This window comes from Nerophis ophidion, linkage group LG20 (genome assembly GCF_033978795.1).
Source record: "Nerophis ophidion isolate RoL-2023_Sa linkage group LG20, RoL_Noph_v1.0, whole genome shotgun sequence".
In the NCBI taxonomy this organism is placed as follows: Eukaryota; Metazoa; Chordata; class Actinopteri; order Syngnathiformes; family Syngnathidae; genus Nerophis; species Nerophis ophidion.
In genome coordinates, this window is record NC_084630.1 from 16,190,705 (window position 1) to 16,212,892 (window position 22,188).

Genomic DNA, 22,188 nt, shown 5'->3' on the forward strand with positions numbered 1-22,188 from the left:
TGGTCTTCACTTGTTTAAATAAATGCATTTATTTTTTTTAGTTTGCTTCTTATAACTTTCAGAAAGACAATTTTAGAGAAAAAATAAAACCTTAAAAATGATTTTAGGATTTTTAAAAACATACCTTTTTATCTTTTAAATTTGTTCCTCTTCTTTCTTGACAATTTAAACCAATCTTCAAGTAAATGTATTTGTTTCATTGTAAAGAATAATAAATACATTTTAATTTAATTCTTCATTTTAGCTTCTGTTTTTTCAACAAAAAATATGTGTGAAATATTTCTTCAAACTTATTATGATTAAAATAAAAAAAAAAATATTCTGGCAAGTCTAGAAAATCTTTAAAATCAAATTTAAATCTTATTTCAAAGTCTTTTGAATTTCTTTTAAAATTTTTGTTCTGGAAAATCTAGAAGAAATAATGATTTGTCTTATATAGCTTGGTCCAATTTGTTATATATTCTAACAAAATGCAAATTGGATTTGAACCTTTTTAAAACCTGTCATCAGAATTTAAAAATTAATAGTGATGTTCCATAAATTCTTTTTTACATTTTTTCAAAAAGATTCGAATTAGCTAGTTTTTCTCTTCTTTTTTTCGGTTGAATTTTGAATTTTAAAGAGTCGAAATTGAAGATAAACTATGTTTCAAAATGTAATTTTAATTTTTTTCCTGTTTTTTCCTCTTTTAAACCGTTCAATTAAGAGTTTTTTCAACATTTATTCTCTACAAAAAAACCTTCCGTAAAAGGAAAAAAAATGTACGACGGATTGACAGACAAAGATACCCATTTATATATATATATATATATATATGTATATGTATATGTATATGTATATATATATATATATATATATATATATATATATATATATATATATATATATATATATATATATATATATATATATATATATATATGTATATATATAGATTTATTTATCAAAGGTAAATTGAGCAAATTGGCTATTTCTGGCAATTTATTTAGGTGTGTATCAAACTGGTAGCTCTTTGTATTAATCAGTACCCAAGAAGTAGCTCTTGGTTTCAAAAAGGTTGGTGACCCCTGGTCTTTGGTATGACCCGGGGTTTGAACTCACAACCTACCGATCTCAAGTTATTTTACTTGCATTATAGTAAGAATGAATGCAGAGTAATAAATGAAACATTTAATAAATAGCAGAAAATACATCCTAATGTTAAACCCTGTTCGAGGATTCGGTGGTCTCGTTCTCGCGTGACTCTCGTTTGACCAATGAGGTGAATTATACCATGTACCTTTCACTTATATGATTGTGGGCTAGCATGTGTTTCTATTTGGTCACAGAATCCTTTAGAACATGGGTGTCAAACTCTGGCCCCCGTGTAATTTCATTTGGCCCCTGAGGTAATATCAGATTAAGATTAGAACTGGCCCGCCGGTATTATACATAGGTGGTGCTGCAGTAACAACGCATTTGCCAACCGTCACGATTTACCCAAGAGACTCGAATTTCACTGCCCCTCCAGAAAATCTCCCGGGGCAACAATTATTCCGAATTTCTCCCAATTTCCACCCGGACAACAATATTGGGGGCGTGCCTCGAAGGCACTGCCTTTAGCGTCCTCTATAACCTGTCGTCACGTCCGCTTTTTCCGCCATACAAACAAGGTGCCGGCTCAGTCACATAATATCTGCGGCTTTAAGACACATGAATGCATACTTGGTCAACAGCCATACTTGGTCAACAGCCATACAGGTCACACTGAGGGCGGCCGTATAAACGACTTTAACACTGTTACAAATATGCGCCACACTGTCAAGACACACCAAACAAGAATGACAAACACGTTTCGGGAGAACATCTGCACCGTAACACACGTAATACCAAGAACCCCTTGCAGCACTGAATCTTCCTGGACGCCACAATATACACCCTCGCTACCACCAACCCCCCCCCCCATTTTTATTTAAATTTTATTTTATATGCCATTGATATTTAGGGTCCGCAGACCCATTGCAAAAGGACTCCAAAGTAGTCCTTTTGCAATGGGCCAAGGACCCTATTGAAACTGGTCCGTTTTATTATTATTATTCCGCCACCTCTTTGAACTGTAATTTGACCCCCTGAACATGCTTCAAAACTCACCAAATTTCACACACTCATCAGAACTGGCGAAAAGTGCCATCTAATAAAAAAACCAAACCCAAAAACTCAAAAATGCGCTCTAGCGCCCCCTAGGAAAAAAAAAAACAGACTGCTTGTAACTTCCGTTAGCAATGTCGTAGAGACATGAAACAAAAACCTCTATGTAGGGCTAACTTAGACCTAGATTTAATAATTTTACTTTATACGGCAAAAATCAACAGAAATTTTGCAAAAACACAATCAAAGCAAAATTTTCGCAAAAAATTCAATTTTTGCCTCTTTGACCTGTAATTTGACCCCCTTAAAATGCTTCAAAACTCACCAAACTTAGCACATACATCAGGACTGGCAGAAATTGCGATTTAATGAAAAAACCAAACCCCAAAACTCAAAAATGCACTCTAGCGCAATTTTTTAATAAAACACAGAAAAAACTGCTCCTAGGACGAAAACACAGACAAAACTGCTTGTAACTTCTGGTAGGAAAGTCAAAGAGACCTGAAACAAAAACTTCTATGCAGGTCTCACTTAGACCTACGTTTTAATAATTGACATTCTTCAGCAAAAATCAACAGGAAGTTAAAAATTACCCCTTCAAAATAAATGTTTTGTAAACCCCCGTCACCTTTTTTCAAACGTTATCTCCTCTGAGCGCGTTTGTCGTTTCGGCTTCAAACTCGCACAGGAGAGAGTTTGAACCCTTCTGATTAAAAGTTATCGAAAGAGTTTTGATAAGTGCTCTGGTTTGGATTTTACGCGCCTTCAAAAAAACCCTGCGCAAATTTTCCTAAAAAATGTCATTTTTGCCTCTTTGAGCTGTAATTTGACCCCCTTAAAATGTTTCAAAGTGCAAGTTAAAGCTCTACTATGCAAAGCGAAAGCCATTTATCAACAACATCCAGAAACGCAGAGCTGTAGTTTGACCCCCTTAACATGCTTCAAAACTCACCAAATTTTACACACACATCAGGACTGGCGAAAATTGCCTTCTCATAAAAAAACAAACCCCAAAAGTCAAATTTGCGCTCTAGCGCCCCCTAGGAAAAAACCCAGACAAAACTGCTTGTAACTTCTGTTAGGAATGTCGTAGAGACATGAAACAAAAACCTCTATGTAGTTAGACCAGGGCTTGGGTTGCGGGGGCAGCATCCAAAGGCGGACCCGACCAACGCTGCTTGCAGCTTTAATTTTCAATTATTATTGATAGGTTGATTGGCAACACTAAATTGGCCCAAGTGTGTGAATGTGAGTGTGAATGTTGTCAATCTGTGTTGGCCCTGTGATGAGGTGGCGACTTGTCCAGGGTGTACACTGCCTTCCGCCCGAATGCAGCTGAGGTTGGCTCCAGCGACCATAGAAGGGACTAGCGGTAGGAAATGGATGGATGGATAATTTGAAACTCTACTTTGCATGTCACTATAAAGTTATATAAGCCTTGCTTGTTCAATATTCAATGCAAAACTTGTTTGGGTCCCTCTTAAAAGGTTAATTTGTTCAACCTTAGCCCGCGGCTTTGTTCCGTTTGAAATTTTGGCCCCACTCTGTATTTGAGTTTGACACCCCTGCTTTAGAGGATTATTCTACTAAGGTCAAAAGTGCACGTGTCCGTCACCAACTCTGCAGAGAGCGGTGGCTCTTGTCCCCAGGAAATTTGGAATCTTACAGGTTTGGATTTTAGGAGGAAGTGTAAAGACATTAGCAACATCTGGTAGGAAGCCTTCACAAGCAGGAGCTGAGGATGAGGGTCGGAGGTCAGAAGACTTGAACCGATCCCAGGAAATAGTCTGACTGGCCGAGCAACAAACTGGGTCTTGTCCAAACTGGCCGAACAACCAAGAGCAACTGTCTTTGTGTGAAAGGTATTTTTTACATCTGCGGTCCCCTCCTCCTTTTTTTGGGTAAAGTAACGGTTTGAGGTGGCGACTTGTCCAGGGTGTACGCCGCCTTCCGCCTGATTGTAGCTGAGATAGGCACTAGCGCCCCCCACGACCCCAAATGGAATAAGCGGTAGAATGGATGGATGGGATGGATGCATGACTTTAAAAAAAATAATTTTCAGAACATTGCAGCTGTAAAAACAGCAAAAATGGGAAACAACTGCAAATGTGATGTATCGTATTTCCTTGAATTGCTACCGGGGCGCTAATTAATTTAAAGGCCTACTGAAGCCCACTACTACCCACCACGCAGTCTGATAGTTTATATATCAATGATGAAATATTAACATTGCAACACATGCCAATACGGCCTTTTTACTTTACTAAATTACAATTTTAAATTTCTCGGGAGTTTCGTCTTCGAAACGTCGTGTAATGATGACGTGTACGCAAGACGTCACAGGTTTTAAGGAAATATGAGCGCTGCGCACACACACAGGTAAAAGTCGTCTGCTTTAGCGGCATAATTACACAGTATTTTCGACATCTGTGTTGCTGAATCTTTTGCAATTTGTTCAATTAATATTGGAGAAGTCACAGTAGAAATATGGAGTTGGGAAGCTTTAGCCTTTAGCCACACAAACACACGGTGATTACTTGTTTAAAATTCCTGGAGGTGAAACTTTCCTATGGATCAGAGAACATGGATCCCGACCACATGTCAACCAGCAGGTTTCGGTGAGAAATTTGTGGTTAAAAAGTTAGTTCTTACCGGAGAAAAGCTGAGCTTGTGCCGTCCATAGCTGCCGTCGACTCCCCTGAGACACTGCGCGTCAAGACACCCGTGGAGACACCCTTCTGACTATCAGGTACTATTTAACTCACTAAAACACTTGCAACACAATAGAAAGATAAGGGATTTCCCAGAATTAACCTAGTAAATGTGTCTAAAAACATCAGAATCGGTCCCAATGCAATCGCGTTTTTTTTTCTTTCTAGTCCGTCGCTGTCAATATCCTCAAACACGAATCTTTCATCCTTGCTCAAATTAATGGGGAAATTGTTGTTTTCTCGGTCCGAATAGCACTTTTTGTTGGAGGCTCCCATTAAAAACAATGGGAATATGTGAGGAGCCATCAAACATGTGACATCATCGTCTGCGACTTCCGGTAGAGGCAGGGCATTTCTCTTAGCACCGAAAGTTGCGAACTTTATCGTGGATGTTCTCTACTTAATACTTTCAGCAAAAATATGGCAATATCGCGAAATGAATGGACCTGCTATCCCCGTTTAAATAAGAAAATCTCATTTCAGTAGGCCTTTAAAACCTCTTCTCACTCCTGCGCTTACCTAAGGCATGTGGTAAAAGTAAGCATGCGCTAATTATTTCAAAACCTCTTCTCACTCCGGCACTTACCAAAGGCATGCAGTAAAAATTTGACTGTGATGTAAGCTTGGACCTGGAATCCTACTGAGTCGCTCTTAATCTTCTTCCCTTTATGCAATTTCAAATTACGGGTATTGAAATCTGCCTCCTCCATTTTGAAAATGATGACAGGGGAAGTGTCACTCGTGACGTCACGAGTTTGACCAGGCGGTAACACTAAGCATGCGCTAATTATTTTGCGACGCGAGTTTGACCCGGCAGTAATTCAAGGCAGGCGCATACTATATGCCCTGCGGCAATTCAAGGAAATGCACTTCATTAATATTTTGGAATGTTTTTTTTTTTGTCCTTCAAATATTGTGTTATGTGTGAATTTTATCTCAAAAAAACGTTATTTTTTGTGTTGATGGACTGTTATTTTATTTGACTCCTTCCTGCCATGGCATATCGTCAGGCTTCCGTAGTTTCCTCATCGAGCTGGATGCAATCTTACTTGGAGGGGAGGAAACAGGTGGTAGACGCACCATGTGTGTGTGTGTGTCCCTCTCAGTAAGCTGTGGAGTCCCCCCAAGGCAGTATATTAGGGCCTTTGCTGTTCCTAATATAGGTAAACTACATGCCATCAGCATGCGACTGTGAATTGTTCCTGTTTGCGGATGACTCGGCCCTGCTGGTATCCGGCAAGAACAAGTCACAGTTGGAACAAGTCCTCAGTGCCGAACTCTGTAGAATCTGCACCTGGCTCACTGACAATAAGCTATCCATACACTTGGGTAAAACAGAATCCATCCTATTTGGGTCCCACATCAACCTTAAAGGGGAACATTATCACAATTTCAAAAGGGTTAAAATCAATAAAAATCAGTTCCCATTGGCTTGTTGTATTTTTTGAATTTTTTTTCAAAATTTTACCGGTCCCCGAATATCCCTAAAAAAGCTTTAAAGTGTTTGATTTTCGCTATTTGCGATGTGACTATCCATTTCCCTGTTATGTCATACAGTGCTGCCAATGTAAACAAACAACGGCGAATTGCACAGCGAGATATAGCGACATTAGCTCGGATTCAGACTCGGATTTCAGCGGTTTAAGCGATTCAACAGATTACGCATGTATTGAAACGGATGGTTGGAGTATGAAAGTATTGAAGAAGAAACTGAAGCTATTGAGCGAATAGCTATTGACGCTATTCATAGCCATAGCATGGACGAATAGCTGCGTTAGCATCGCCGGTAAAATGTGCGGACCAAACGATCAGGACTTTCGCATCTCGTGACACTGGAGCAACTTAAATCCTTCGATTGGTAAGTGTTTTTTTTGCATTAAATGTGGGTGGAAGGAAACTATCCACACATCTCTGTGCCATGTCTGCTTTAGCACCGCCGGTAAATAGCATGTTAGCATCGATTAGCGTAGCAGGTTAGCATCGATTAGGTGGCAGTCAACATCAACAGAACTCACCTTTGTGAATTCGTTGACTTTATAGTTGCAAATGCATCGGCAGGTTATCCATACATCTCTGTGCCATGTCTGCTTTAGCACCGCCGGTAAATACCATGTTAGCGTCGATTAGCGTAGCATGTTAGCATCGATTAGCTGGCAGTCACGCCGCAAACAAATATGTCTGATTAGCACATAAGTCAACATCAACAAAACTCACCTTTGTGATTTCGTTGACTTTATTGTTGCAAATGCATCTGCAGGTTATCCATACATCTCTGTGTCATGTCTGTCGTCGCATTCAATGGGGGTCTGGCGGCAGACACTTTCGCATCTTTGGGCCAGTGGTGCAACTTGAATCCCTCCCTGTTTGTGTTGTTACACCCTCCGACAACAATTCGCCAAAATTCACCCATTTAGAGTTCGGAAATTGGTTAAAAAAATATATGGTCTTTTTTCTGCACCATCAAGGTATATATTGACGCTTACATAGGTCTGGTGATAATGTTCCCCTTTAAGAAAGTCAGTGACTTCACTATAAAAGTGGGTGACATTGTTATCACCAGGAAAGATGAGGTCACCTACCTAGGTTCCATTCTAAAGGCCAATCTTTCCTGTGATAAAATGGCAACCAAGGTCATCAAAAAGGTCAACCAACGAACAAGATTTCTCTACAGAATCTCCTCTCTGGTCAACAAAAGCACCATGAAGATTTTAGCGGGAACTCTCATTCAACCTTTTTTCGATTACACATGCCCCTCCTGGTACTCCAGCACCTTCAAAACCCTCAAATCTAGACTCCAAACATACCAAAACAAGCTAGTCAGTAGAGATGCGTGGTTTGCTGTCACAACCGCGAAGTCCGCGGATAAACCGCGGGTCGGGCGGGTGACATGACGAAAAAATAGATTTTAAATAGATTCGGGCGGGTGGCGGTTGAACCAATTGGGAAATATATATACATAGTTAAATGTTATCATTTAACTATGTATATATATAGTTAAATGATAAATTGAAGCTATTGACAACGTCAATAGCTTCAATTTCTTCTTCAATTTCGTTTTCGCTATCTGCCGCCATACTCCGACCATCTGTTTCAATACATGCGTAATCTGTTGAATCACTTAAACCGCTGAAATCCGAGTCTGAATCCGAGCTAATGTCGCTATATCTTGCTGTGGTAACCGCCATGTTGTTTGTATTGGCAGCCCTGTATGGCCATCCATCCATCCATCCATCCATCATCTTCCGCTTATCCGAGGTCGGGTCGCGGGGGCAACAGCCTAAGCAGGGAAACCCAGACTTCCCTCTCCCCAGCCACTTCGTCTAGCTCTTCCCGGGGGATCCCGAGGCGTTCCCAGGCCAGCCGGGAGACATAGTCTTCCCAACGTGTCCTGGGTCTTCCCCGTGGCCTCCTACCGGTTGGACGTGCCCTAAACACCTCCCCAGGGAGGCGTTCGGGTGGCATCCTGACCAGATGCCCGAACCACCTCATCTGGCTCCTCTCGATGTGAAGGAGCAGCGGCTTTACTTTGAGTTCCTCCCGGATGGCAGAGCTTCTCACCCTATCTCTAAGGGAGAGCCCCGCCACACGGCGGATGAAACTCATTTCGGCCGCTTGTACCCGTGATCTTATCCTTTCGGTCATGACCCAAAGCTCATGACCATAGGTGAGGATGGGAACGTAGATCGACCGGTAAATTGAGAGCTTTGCCTTCCGGCTCAGCTCCTTCTTCACCACAACGGACCGGTACAACGTCCGCATTACTGAAGACGCCGCACCGATCCGCCTGTCGATCTCACGATCCACTCTTCCCTCACTCGTGAACAAGACTCCTAGGTACTTGAACTCCTCCACTTGGGGCAGGGTCTCCTCCCCAACCCGGAGATGGCACTCCACCCTTTTCCGGGCGAGAACCATGGACTCGGACTTGGAGGTGCTGATTCTCATTCCGGTCGCTTCACACTCGGCTGCGAACCGATCCAGCGAGAGCTGAAGATCCCGGTCAGATGAAGCCATCAGGACCACATCATCTGCAAAAAGCAGAGACCTAATCCTGCGGTTACCAAACCGGAACCCCTCAACGCCTTGACTGCGCCTAGAAATTCTGTCCATAAAAGTTATGAACAGAATCGGTGACAAAGGACAGCCTTGGCGGAGTCCAACCCTCACTGGAAATGTGTTCGACTTACTGCCGGCAATGCGGACCAAGCTCTGGCACTGATCGTACAGGGAACGGACCGCCACAATAAGACAGTCCGATACCCCATACTCTCTGAGCACTCCCCACAGGACTTCCCGAGGGACAGGGTCGAATGCCTTCTCCAAGTCCACAAAGCACATGTAGACTGGTTGGGCAAACTCCCATGCACCCTCAAGAACCCTGCCGAGAGTATAGAGCTGGTCCACAGTTCCACGACCAGGACGAAAACCACACTGTTCCTCCTGAATCCGAGGTTCGACTATCCGACGTAACCTCCTCTCCAGTACACCTGAATAAACCTTACCGGGAAGGCTGAGGAGTGTGATCCCACGATAGTTGAAACACACCCTCCGGTCCCCCTTCTTAAAGAGAGGAACCACCACCCCGGTCTGCCAATCCAGAGGTACCGCCCCCGATGTCCACGCGATGCTGCAAAGTCTTGTCAACCAAGACAGCCCCACAGCATCCAGAGCCTTAAGGAACTCCGGGCGGATCTCGTCCACCCCTGGGGCCTTGCCACCGAGGAGCTTTTTAACTACCTCAGCGACCTCAGCCCCAGAAATAGGAGAGTCCACCACAGATTCCCCAGGCACTGCTTCCTCATAGGAAGACGTGTTGGTGGGATTGAGGAGGTCTTCGAAGTATTCCTTCCACCTATCCACAACATCCGCAGTCGAGGTCAGCAGAACACCATCCGCACCATACACGGTGTTGATAGTGCACTGCTTCCCCTTCCTGAGGCGGCGGACGGTGGTCCAGAATCGCTTCGAAGCCGTCCGGAAGTCGTTTTCCATGGCTTCCCCGAACTCTTCCCATGTCCGAGTTTTTGCCTCCCCGACCGCTGAAGCTGCACACCGCTTGGCCTGTCGGTACCTGTCCACTGCCTCCGGAGTCCTATGAGCCAAAAGGACCCGATAGGACTCCTTCTTCAGCTTGACGGCATCCCTCACCGCTGGTGTCCACCAAGGGGTTTTAGGATTGCCGCCCCGACAGGCACCAACTACCTTGCGGCCACAGCTCCGATCTGCCGCCTCGACAATAGAGGTGCGGAACATGGTCCACTCGGACTCAATGTCCAGCACCTCCCTCGTGACATGTTCAAAGTTCTTCCGGAGGTGGGAATTGAAACTTTGTCTGACAGGAGACTCTGCCAGACGTTCCCAGCAGACCCTCACAATGCGTTTGGGCCTCCCAGGTCTGTCCGGCATCCTCCCCCACCATCGCAGCCAACTCACCACCAGGTGGTGATCGGTAGAAAGCTCCGCCCCTCTCTTCACCCGAGTGTCCATAACATGAGGCCGCAAATCCGATGACACAACTACAAAGTCGATCATGGAACTCCGGCCTAGGGTGTCCTGGTGCCAAGTGCACATATGGACACCCTTATGTTTGAACATGGTGTTTGTTATGGACAAACTGTGACGAGCACAAAAGTCCAATAACAAAACACCATTCGGGTTCAGATCCGGGCGGCCAATCTTCCCAATCGCGCCTCTCCAGGTTTCACTGTCGTTGCCGACGTGAGCGTTGAAGTCTCCCAGTAGGACAAGGGAATCACCCGGGGGAGGACTTTCCAGTACTCCCTCGAGCGTTCCCAAAAAGGGTGGGTACTCTGAACTGCTGTTTGGTGCATAAGCACAAACAACAGTCAGGACCCGTCCCCCCACCCGAAGGCGGAGGGAGGCTACCCTTTCGTCCACCGGGTTGAACTCCAACGTACAGGCTTTGAGCCGGGGGGCGAACAAGAATTGCCACCCCAGCCCGTCGCCTCTCACTGCCGGCAACGCCAGAGTGGAAGAGGGTCCAATCCCTCTCGAGAGAAGTGGTTCCAGAGACCTTGCTGTGCGTCGAAGTGAGTCCGACTATATCCAGCCGGAATTTCTCGACTTCGCGCACTAGCTCAGGCTCTTTCCCCCCCAGTGACGTGACGTTCCACGTCCCAAGAGCTAGCTTCTGTAGCCGAGGATCGGACCGCCAAGTGCCCTGCCTTCGGCTGTCGCCCAGCTCACAATGCACCCGACCTCTATGGCCCCTGCTATGGGTGGTGAGCCCATTGGAGGGGTGACCCACGTTGCCTCTTCGGGCTGTGCCCGGCCGGGCCCCATGGGAACAGGCCCGGCCACCAGGCGCTCGCCATCGTGCCCCACCTCCGGGCCTGGCTCCAGAGGGGGGCCCCGGTGACCCGCGTCCGGGCGAGGGAAATCTGGGTCCATGATGTTTCTTCTTCATAAAGGTCTTCGAGCTGCTCTTTGTCTGATCCCTCACCTAGAACCTGTTTGCCTTGGGAGACCCTACCAGGGGGCTTTATGCCCCCGGACAACATAGCTCCTAGGATCATTGGGACACGCAAACTCCTCTACCACGATAAGGTTGCAGCTCAGAGAGGAGGCCCTGTATGGCGTCACAGGGAAATGGACAGTGGTTTCGAAGATAGCGAAAATAAGGCACTTTAAAGCTTTATTTAGGGATATTCCAGGACCGGTAAAATTTGGAAAAAAACTTCAAAAAATACAACAAGCCACTGGGAACTGATTTTTATTGTTTTTAACCCTTTTGAAATTGTGATAATGTTCCCCTTTAAAGTAAAGTTAAGTTAAGTAAAGTTCTCGCAAGTCGGGAGACAAACAAAGGAACAAGAGACAACGTGCGACATCGTCTCTTGTTCCTTTTGTTTTTTTTATAAATGTTTTGGTTGTCTCTTTTAAAGTATTCTATAAGAATGCACACTGTCTGTGACCTGTTGATAAAGCTTGATGGGTTAAATTCCCCAGATTATGGTTGTTAAATTGTTGTAAAAAACGGACTTTTATATGCTAAATGCTGCTAATACAAGTTGCTATGTAGCATTAAGCTAGTCCAGGATTAGCTATTTTAATGCTATATGGCATTAAACTAATCCACTTGGATTATCTTAATGCTATATACCAGTGGTCCCCAACCACCGGGCCACGGCCCCCCCCCCCCCCCCCCCCCCCCCCACACTGGTCCGTTATTACGATGTTTCCTGGTCTCGTAAGATAGCGTATTGGTCAAAATCTCTGTGTCTGTGTAGACATCTTGTGTGCCGCTGCATGTGGTATCAATCCATCTATCCATCCATTTTCTACCGCTTATTCCCTTTTTGGGGTCGCGGGGGGCGCTGGCGCCTATCTCAGCTACAATCGGGCAATATGAGTGTGTATTATTTATTTCTTTATTCTTTAGTTGAGATCGAGATCCTGTTTACTGGGGCTGTGAGTGACGCCTTCCCTGTTGTTTTTGTATCCATTAAAAAAAAGGTATGTCTGTTATGAGTTTTTTGGCATCGTTATTTGTAGAAAAAAATATAAAAGGAGTTGATGTGAGTGGGAAAAATCACTATAAAGGACACAACGCAGAACAGTGACTGTTACATATATAATGTATAAAGTAAAGCGTCTATCTGCAATCTTTATAATTAAAATGAATGAATTAAAAATGTATTATTTTAATCACTGTTTATGTCGTTTCAGACAACTAATGTATTTTGCGCCTGTTCATAATTTCCTATGCTACTGTGAACTTGGTCACATTTTCTATTTTGTGTGTTTTGCAGCATCATCTGTTGCCTGGATTGCCTGGATTTTTGCCTACAATTGCTCCCGCTGTGTTCGCTTGATCAAGTAAAATACTTTCTGGTTTGTTAAAATGTAATGTTGCTTACACATTTTTCTAGCAGCTCTTGGCATATTCATGGGGCTGGATCAATTTAACGTTGCCCTATATCTCGTCTAGTTTGTAGCAATGAAACAGACAACACCACCATTTGACCATGTATTTATTTAAATATAACTTTAGAAACAATAATTAAGTGGCGCATGGGGAGAGTGGCCGTGCGCAACCAAGGGGTAACTGGTTCAATCCCCACCTAGTACCAACCTCGCCACGTCCATTGTGTCCTTGAACAAGACACATCACCCTTGCTCCTGATGGGTGCTGGTTAGCGCCTTGCATGGCAGCTCCCTCCATCAGTGTGTGAACGTGTGTGTGAATGGGTAAATGTGGAAGTAGTGTCAAAGCGCTTTGAGTACCTTGAAGGTAGAAAAGCACTATAGAAGTACAACCCATTTATCATAAACTTTACTGTATTTTCTTGTCTTTTAGCGCATACATGAATAGACTGTGCCTGTCTCATTATCAACCTTAAAACAAAGGACATGTGTAGACGTTCAAAAAAGGCTGACAAAGATATGACGTTTCTGTTGTCCGAACTTGTGGTATGCAAATTTATAAATTTGTTGTTTGAAAATAACGTCATTGTTGCTTCTCTTTCTGCTTGGAATAACCTATTCTGTCCATGTTCTGACCTGGTCTCTTGTAAGAATGAGACCTGATACATCATCAATAATAATAATATTCTGTTCAGCTCTACAGCTAATTTGAAACTCATGTTCATTTTAACATACTCAATTTTAGACAACTACAAAGACGCATTAAAAATAATACAAAAATATGGAAAGGGCTGCAACACAATCTGCAATCTGAGGCAGAGAATTAGGAGCTGCCAGAAAAAAGGAGCAGGAAGCCAGTGTAAGTGTGTACAAGTGTAAGTCTTGTTTTTGTCATGTTTCTACAGTAATAGGAAGGTTATTTCCGGTAGCATTCAAAAATAGACCAAAGATGATTGTACTATATGTATATTTGGCAATTTTGGTAATGCAATAATCCTAATGATATGGTTACCCAACAGCCATTGTCTCGGGGACCCTGATGATAGCGAAGAAGACCTCGCATCTCTGGGGTTGGCAAGCCAATTGCACAGGCAGAGTAAGGAATAATCTCTTAACATCTAAAAAATGAAACCACAACATTAATATTAAAGATATGGTTAACATTCTTGATGCTAAAGATATTCCCCTCTCATTGTATCCCTTCTCCCAGCTCCACCGTATTGCCGAGTGCCAGCAAGAGTCATTAGTACCAGTACTCGTCAACTCAACTCCTCAACTGGAGATAACTTTCTAGGTAAAGACTGATATAACTTTAATGAGTCCAAAATCAAAACAGGCGTTTAATCCTAACACTGGAGGAGTTTGTGTGTCAACGATGTGAACCTTTAATGTTAGATGGATGCTTTTGTACTGGCATTTAATGTTGCATTTTCCTCTGACAGATAGCCTCTCACCCCCATAGCCATATAGAGGGCGTGTTGTTGGTTGTAGTGTGTCCTGTATCCCAAGCCTTTGGAAAACATTAGTGGGAATGACATTAGCTGAGGCTCCAGTGTCTAGCTTGAAGGTGACAATAGTTTTACTTGGTCCAACCAACACATCTGCATATGCCTGTTCAGTTTCTCTTTTGTTACCGCTGCCTTGTGTAACTGCATCAATAAACAAGTCTTCATTGTCTTTCTTGCTGAGTGAGTCTATTTCACTTGCACTGTGTACTCCTGTACTCTGCTTTGAACAGCATACTTTTGCAAAATGATTCCATTTGCTGCATATCTTGCACTGTTTACCTCACACTTGCCAACCCTCCTGGATTTTCCGGGAGACTCCCGAATTTCAGCGCCTCTCCCGAAAATCTCCCGGAATTCAGGCGGAGCTGCTGCAGGCCACGCCCCCTCCGTGTCGACAGTCTGTTTTCACGTCCGCTTTCTGTAGAATGATCGAGGGCGAGTTGTTGGTTTCTTATGTGGCTTTATTGTTGGGCAGTTTCATTAACGTCCTCCCAGCGCGGTAATAACACACCACAACAGCAGTCACGTCTTCGTCTACCGTAAAGCAGTTTGTCTGCCGTAAAGCAGTTGTGACACTCTTAAACAGGACAATACTGCCATCTACTGTACATAGAATGTACAATAGAATGTACAATAGAATGTAATATACAATATAATATATACAATATATTATATTGTATAATATAATATATACAATATATTATATATAATATATGAATAATGTAAATATATTCTACATATATTCTACATTCTAGGAGCTTTGCTAGACTTCTTCTCTCTGACACCACCGCCAGAGAGTCTAGCTGTGCATGCATGTGGTTAGAAAAATAGTGACAGAGAATAGAACAAAAATGGATAATTCAACCCTTAACTCAACAATGAGCAGATGAGTGTGTGTGTGTATAAATAAATGAACACTGAAGTTTACGTATTTATTTTATTTATTTATATATATATATATATATATATATATATATATATATATATATATATATATATATATATATATATATATATATACATATATATATATATATATATATATATATATATATATATATAGAGAGAGAGAGAGAGAGAGAGAGAGAGAGAGAGAGAGAGAGAGAGAGAGAGAGAGAGAGAGAGAGCAAGAGATAAAAATCACTGAAAGTCAAGTATTTCTTATATATACAGTGGGGCAAAAGAGTATTTAGTCAGCCACCTATTGTGCAAGTTCTCCCACTTAAAATGATGACAGAGGTCTGTAATTTTCATCATAGGTGCTCTCTGAAGTTTGCCAGAGAGCACATGGATGATACAGCAGAGGATTGGGAGAATGTCATGTGGTCAGATGAAACCAAAAACCAAATTTTTGGTATTAACTCAACTCGTCGTGTTTGGAGGAAGAAGAATACTGAGTTGCATCCCAAGAAGAAAACCAAACCTACTGTGAAGCATGGGGGTGGAAACATCATGCTTTGGGGCTGTTTTTCTGCTAAGGGGACAGGACGATTTATCCGTGTTAAGGAAAGAATGAATCATGAGATTTTGAGCAAAAAACCTCCTTCAATCAGTGAGAGCTTTGAATGGTTGACCAAATACTTATTTTCCACCATAATTTACAAATAAATTATCTAAAATTCCTACTATGTGAATTCCTGGATTTTTCTCCCCACATTCTGTCTCTCACAGTTGAAGTGTACCTATGATGAGCTCTGTCATCATTTTAAGTGGGAGAACTTGCACAATCGGTGGCTGACTAAATACTTTTTTGCCCCACTGTATGTAATATATATATGAACTATTTGACTCTTAACCACGCCCCAGACCACACCTCCCACCCCCGACTTCCCGAAATCGGAGGTCTCAAGGTTGGCAAGTATGGTTTACCTTTGGCTGGACAGCTGTTTTTTGCTCCATGAGGCTTGTTTCCGCAGTAGACACAACTTTTATGACACTCTCTGTCCCCATCAGGTCTGTAGGTGTTCTCTGTTGCCTTGTCATGGCGCGTTTTCCAAGTCGTCTTCCTTGGATAGTGGGGACTGATAGCATGAACAGTCTGCTCGTGCAGGACGCTGTTGCCGCTAGCTATAGTTTTGAGCTGTACTTGTCTAGAGCTTTATCCAACGTCAAATCGGAACCGACACTCAGTAGCTTTTCTCTTGCTTTAGGTGACTGGATCCCAAAAACGACACGGTCTCTCACCATCTCCTCATTGTTTGCATAATTACAGTCTCAAATCTGTCAAAAACTGTTCAAAGGGCTCGTTAGCTCCTTGGACTTTTTCGTGAAATTTGTAACAAGCAAATATTATGTTTGACTTCGGCATGACGTATGCTTCATAGCGCTCATAGTACGTATTCAGTACTTTTCGTTCGTGGTCTGTAAGTGTCCATGTGTTATGTATGTCCCGTCCTCTTTCGCCGATCCAAATGAGAAGGTAGCTGCATTTTTCATCCTCTCCCTTTTTCTCAAACGGACCAGAAAACATCAACTCTACGTGGAATTTCCGCCATGCTTTGGGCAGGTTACTCGGATCACAATCCATTCGAGGTGATCTTGTTGCGAAGTAATTCTTTCCTTTTATTCTGACACCATGTCTTGTTCCGTATTGTGGAAATAAGTTGAGCCAACACACGACGTGCTGCTAACTGTACTTTTATTTAGGACTCCTGGGAATAACACATCACATGTTAGACCACGCTACAACAGGAAGTACCTCATTCCTTGGCCCAATCCTATTCGTGTATACTTCAGGGACCGCTCGGAGATCGTATTACCTAGGAATATTACACGTCCTGTTGGTGGTAAAAAGTATGTTTTCTATGTGTATAAAAAGTATGTTTTCTATGTGTAGGAAGAAGGGCGGTACAAGGAGTCACAGAGAAGGAGTTTATGTGGGTTTTACTTCATTTTTAGGTATGTGTAATACTAGACTGACCATACATCCTCTTTTCCCCGGACATGTCCTCTTTGGCGGGGCTGTCCGGGCAGAATTTCTTAAAGGCCTACTGAAACCCACTACTACCGACCACGCAGTCTGATAGTTTATATATCAATGATGAAATATTAACATTGCAACACATGCCAATACGGCCTTTTTAGTTTACTAAATTGAAATTTTAAATTTCCCGCAGAGTTTCTTGTTGAAAACGTCGCGGAATGATGACGCGTGCGCGTGACGTCATGGACTGTAGCGGACATATTAGCGCAGCACCATTTGCGGCTAACAGTCGTTTATTTTCATCGCGCAATTACACAGTATTTTGGACATCCGTGTTGCTGAATCTTTTGCAATTTGTTCAATTAATAATGGAGAAGTCAAAGTAGAAAGATGGAGTTGGGAAGCTTTAGCCTTTAGCCACACAAACACATGGTGATTCCTTGTTTAAAATTCCCGGAGGTGAAGCTTTAATATGGATCAGAGCGGTCAAGCGAACATGGTTCCTGACCACTTGTCAACCGGCTGGTTTCGGTGAGAAAATTGGGGTAAAAAGTCGCCTCTTACCGGAGATCAGCTGAGCTTGCTCCATCCATGCAGCTGCCGTCGACTTCTCTCAGAGACTGGGCTCAAGACACCCGTGGACACACCCGACTATCAGGTACTATTTGATCTCACTAAAAGATAGATTAGATTAGATAGTACTTTATTTATTCCGTCAGTGTTACGTTTGCGCGGCATCGTGGATGCGCGGGGAGTGTCGCCTCTCGATGCGCAGGATCACAGCAGGCAGGAATGAAGGTATGAACAGCCTTTTAATGTGAAGTTACAAAAGAACACTGGTACAAAAGAGCAAATCAAAGGCGTGTCTTAGCACAGAAAACTAAATGCTAATATAAACAGAAGACAGAGTTCGAAGTCCATAAAGCGCGAGCCAAGCGCGCGGAGGCAAGCTACATTTAGCAAGCAGAAAAATAAACAGAGACTACTCACGTAACGGTTGCAGGTGCAAACAAACTGGCGAGCGCGAACTTAGGTAGCAGAGGGGCTTAAATACAGAAAACATAATTACAAACCGGTGTGTGAATGAGCCATGCAGGAGGAGCAAATAAGGTAGTCATGGTGGCGAAAGTAAACAAGGAAGTGCGCTATGAAACGGGATCGAATGAGTCCAAAACATGACCAAACATAATAGGAAATTACAAAAAGGGGACAAAACATACTAGATGTGTGATCCGGAAGCCGGAACACAACAGTCAGGAGAGTTCCTTCAGGAAAATTACAATTTTCAGCACAATCCCATTCAAGATCAGACAAACATTACAGGGAGACAGAACAGGACGCAGGTGTCCACTGACCAGCGCTAAATGACCTGCAGACGACCTGATTCTGGGTTGGGGTTTTATAAGTAGCAGAGCAAAAAACCCACGTTGCGATCTATTGATCTATCTTACAAAAAAGATGAGATACAGGTAAACAAGGGGGGGTTGGGGGGAATGGGAGAAAAAAATAGAAGATTAAAGGGAGAGGGGGTGCAGACTGAGGCCAAGGGAAAAAAACTCATAGCCATAGTACACATCCCTCTCTACATGTGTGTAAGAGGGAAACATCAAAGAACACAGAGGACATTAAATACATTAAAGCAGCAGATACAACCAGACACTTCTACATACAGCTATGAATAAAAAGTAAAAGAAACATATCCACTGTGGTGGCGTCTACGGTGTTCCACGCCATCGTCCGCTGGGGTGGAGGGAGCATGGCCAGAGACAGGAGCAGACCCAACAAAGCAACCAAGACAGCCGACTCCACTCTCGGCCAGTCTCCAGTCCGCATGGATGAGCGAGGATACGTCCAAGGTGACTGGGGTGTCCGACGCCTGCTCACCCAGCCAAGACACCGCGAAGTCTCTCCGTCCCAGCGCTCAGTGCTAGCTCCGTAGCCCTGTCCCCTCATCCGCATCTCCTCCAGTCCCTCCAAACCGACTCCGGTGTGGCAGACACCCAGCAGCTGGTCTCCATGGCCAAAAGGCGCCCGGGAGGCAGATCCAGAAGTCCACAAAAAAAGCACCACAGAGGTCACGAAAGTGCCACCCCTTGTCACACAGTCCCAAAGGGTCCTGGACCAAAAGGCAAAAAAAATATGATAACACATGAAAACAAGAGGGAAACACAAAAGGATGACACAAGAGCACAGAGCTCCTGCCAACAGCAGCCACTACAGCAGCGCCATCTTGGAAAACACTAGTAACACAATAGAAAGATAAGGGATTTCCCAGAATTATCCTAGTAAATGTGTCTAAAAACATCTGAATCCGTCCCAATGCAATTGCCTTTTTTTTTTAAACTTTATTTTATTACGTTTTTTTATTTTTTATTTTTTTCTAGTTCTTCGCTATCAATATCATCATCCACCAATCTTTCGTCCTCGCTCAAATTAACGCGGAAATTGTCGTTTTCTCGGTCCGAATAGCTCTTGCTGTTGGATGCTCCCATTATAAACAATGTGAGGAAGTGAGGAGCCCTCAACCTTGTGACGTCATCGACTGCGACTTCTATTAAAGGCAAGGCTTTTTTATCAGCACCAAAAGTTGCGAACTTTATCGTGGATGTTCTCTACTAAATCTTTTCTGCAAAAATATGGCAATATCCCGAAACAATCAAGTATGACACATAGAATGGACCTGCTATCCCCGTTTAAATAAGAAAATCTCATTTCAGTAGGCCTTTAAATGCCTCAAATGTTAGGCATTTTGAGTTAGGGTTGCATGTATTTTCAATGTACGTCCAGGGTTAAGAAGGCGTTGAAAACAAAATAAATTGTGAAGGTGTGCACACGCAGCAGCATTCGTGAGGGAGGGGCAGAGACAGAGAAAGCGACTAAGCGAGGGAGTGGAGAGACAGACAGGACACCCGGTTATTGCTTTCCGCCAGTGTTTTGTTTTGTTTATATTTGCCGGGTCAAATTTCCATCCACGTTTATTGTGTTTTTATTTTGATTCGCCATAAGTTTTATCAATGACAACTACTGCCTCAGGATGAAGTTTACCGCAAGGGGCTGTCAAAATAAAGACTTCATGGTAAACACTAAGGTGAGTGTAAGTAAAGTCAACATTTGTAACTCCACTAAATTACTTATCTAGTCTTCGTGAATTCATGGAAACTTCACTTTTATCTCCCGCTGGATCCACATCGTTCGAGGATGGAGACAGGTTAGCTGTTAGCTCCAAGCTAACCAGCACCCGAGCAGACTCCTCCACCACAAAAACATACTTTGCAGGTCAAAAATGGGGCAATTGTTTGCCTTTTGAAGTGTTGATGTGCGAGGAGTGTTCAAAAGGAGTCTCTTGGAGAAGTGGCTGACAAGTTAGCATCGCTGACAGCGACGTCATCACCGTCATTTTTTACTGAAGCAGAGATGCCTTATTCGGGTGTTACCATTTAGTGGTCAATTGTACGGAATATGTACTGAACTGTGCAATTTACTAATAAAAGTTTCGATCATATAGGATAGGATAGGTTGATTGGCAACACTAAATTGGCCCTAGTGTGTGAATGTGAGTGTGAATGTTGTCCGTCTATCTGTGTTGGCCCTGCGATGAGGTGGCGACTTGTCCAGGGTGTACCCCGCCTTCCGCTCGATTGTAGCTGAGATAGGCGCCAGCGCCCCCCGCGACCCCAAAAAGGGAATAAGCGGTAGAAAATGGAAAATGGAAGTTTCAATCAATCAATCAATGCTTTTTATCTATAGATTTTATCTAAAGTTTTAAAGGCCCACGGCACATTCTAAAAATACTATTAAAATAAACAAAAACATAACAAAAGTGAAATAAATAAGCTTAAAGGTGAAATGTAATTTAGAAAAAGTTGCAATGTTGACTAATAAAACAAAGCTTTTTTATTTATTTTTTTCAAACTGTCATTGCTCAAAAGATAATATTGAATCAAAGTCAATGTTTTTATGACCTATCCAAGGTTCCGATTGCTTCACATCAAATATTCCAATTTGAAAAATATTTTTGGTGAAAGATTTTGCATATTTTGTGTGTTTGCCATTAAAACATACTTTTGTTTGACAAAAAAGGCGGAAAACAACATAAAAAAAAACTAAAACATTTTGAAATGAGGAATGAATAGAATAGAAAGTACTTTATTGATCACTGGGGGAAATTCAGCACTACAGTTCGCTCACAATAGACAATAATAATAATAAATAATATACAACATATATTATATATATAATATATAATATTCTACATTTAAGTGCAGTCAAGGAACATATGCATTATACAGTCTGATGGCTGTCGGTATGAAGGACCTCCTGTGTCGTTCCGTGTTACATTTTGGGAGTTTGAGCCTTCCACTGAACGTGCTCATTCTCTCCGCAACGTCCGAGTGTAGTGGGTGGGAGGTGTTGTCCATAATGGCTAGGAGTTTTGCTAGACTTCTCCTCTCTGACACCACCGCCAGAGAGTCCAGCTCCACTCCCACCACATTACTGGCCTTCTCTACCAGCTTGTCCAGTCTGTTTGTGTCCCTCACTCTGAGCCCGCTGCCACAGCGTACAAGAAGGCGCCCGCCACCAGCGACTCGTAGAACATCTTCAACATCTTTGTACAGACGTTGAAGGATCCTCGCCTCCCACCCACTTGTAGAGGGCCTCAGCGTGTTTTGACCCATTCAGCTTGTTGTCGATGTGTACTCTGAGGTATTTATAATCCTCAACCATGTCCACACCGACCCCCCTGATGGAAACAGGGGTCGCCGGAGTACTCTTCCTCCTTCACAGGTCCACAACCAGCTCCTTGGTCTTCGTCACATTGAGCTGGAGGTGGTTCTTTCCACACCATGTGACAAAGTCCTCCACCAGTGCCCTGTATTCCTCATCATCACCATCGCAGAGTCATTAGAAAACTTCTGAAGGTGGCAGGACTCTGACTGATAGTGGAAATCGGTGGTGTAAAGGATGAAGAGGAAGGGGGAGAGGACTGTACCCTGCGGGGTCCCGGTGTTGCTGACCAGCCTGTCAGACACAG

At 43.2% G+C, this 22,188-nt stretch overlaps 1 protein-coding gene across 4 annotated transcripts in view; it reads left to right on the top strand.

The window, feature by feature from the left end:
• Positions 1–14,406, top strand: part of pcyt2 (phosphate cytidylyltransferase 2, ethanolamine) — a 67,714-nt gene extending 53,308 nt beyond the window's left edge. For 2 of the 4 annotated variants that reach the window (XR_009803106.1, XR_009803105.1), the window contains 3 exons: positions 12,611–12,677; positions 13,745–13,821; positions 13,936–14,406. The gene's annotated coding sequence lies outside the window, so the exon portion shown is untranslated. Of the gene's footprint in view, positions 1–4,810; positions 4,877–12,610 lie in introns of all 4 variants that reach the window. The other 2 variants (XR_009803107.1, XM_061880596.1) reach the window with 2 other exon arrangements.
• The last annotated feature ends 7,782 nt before the right edge of the window (positions 14,407–22,188 follow it).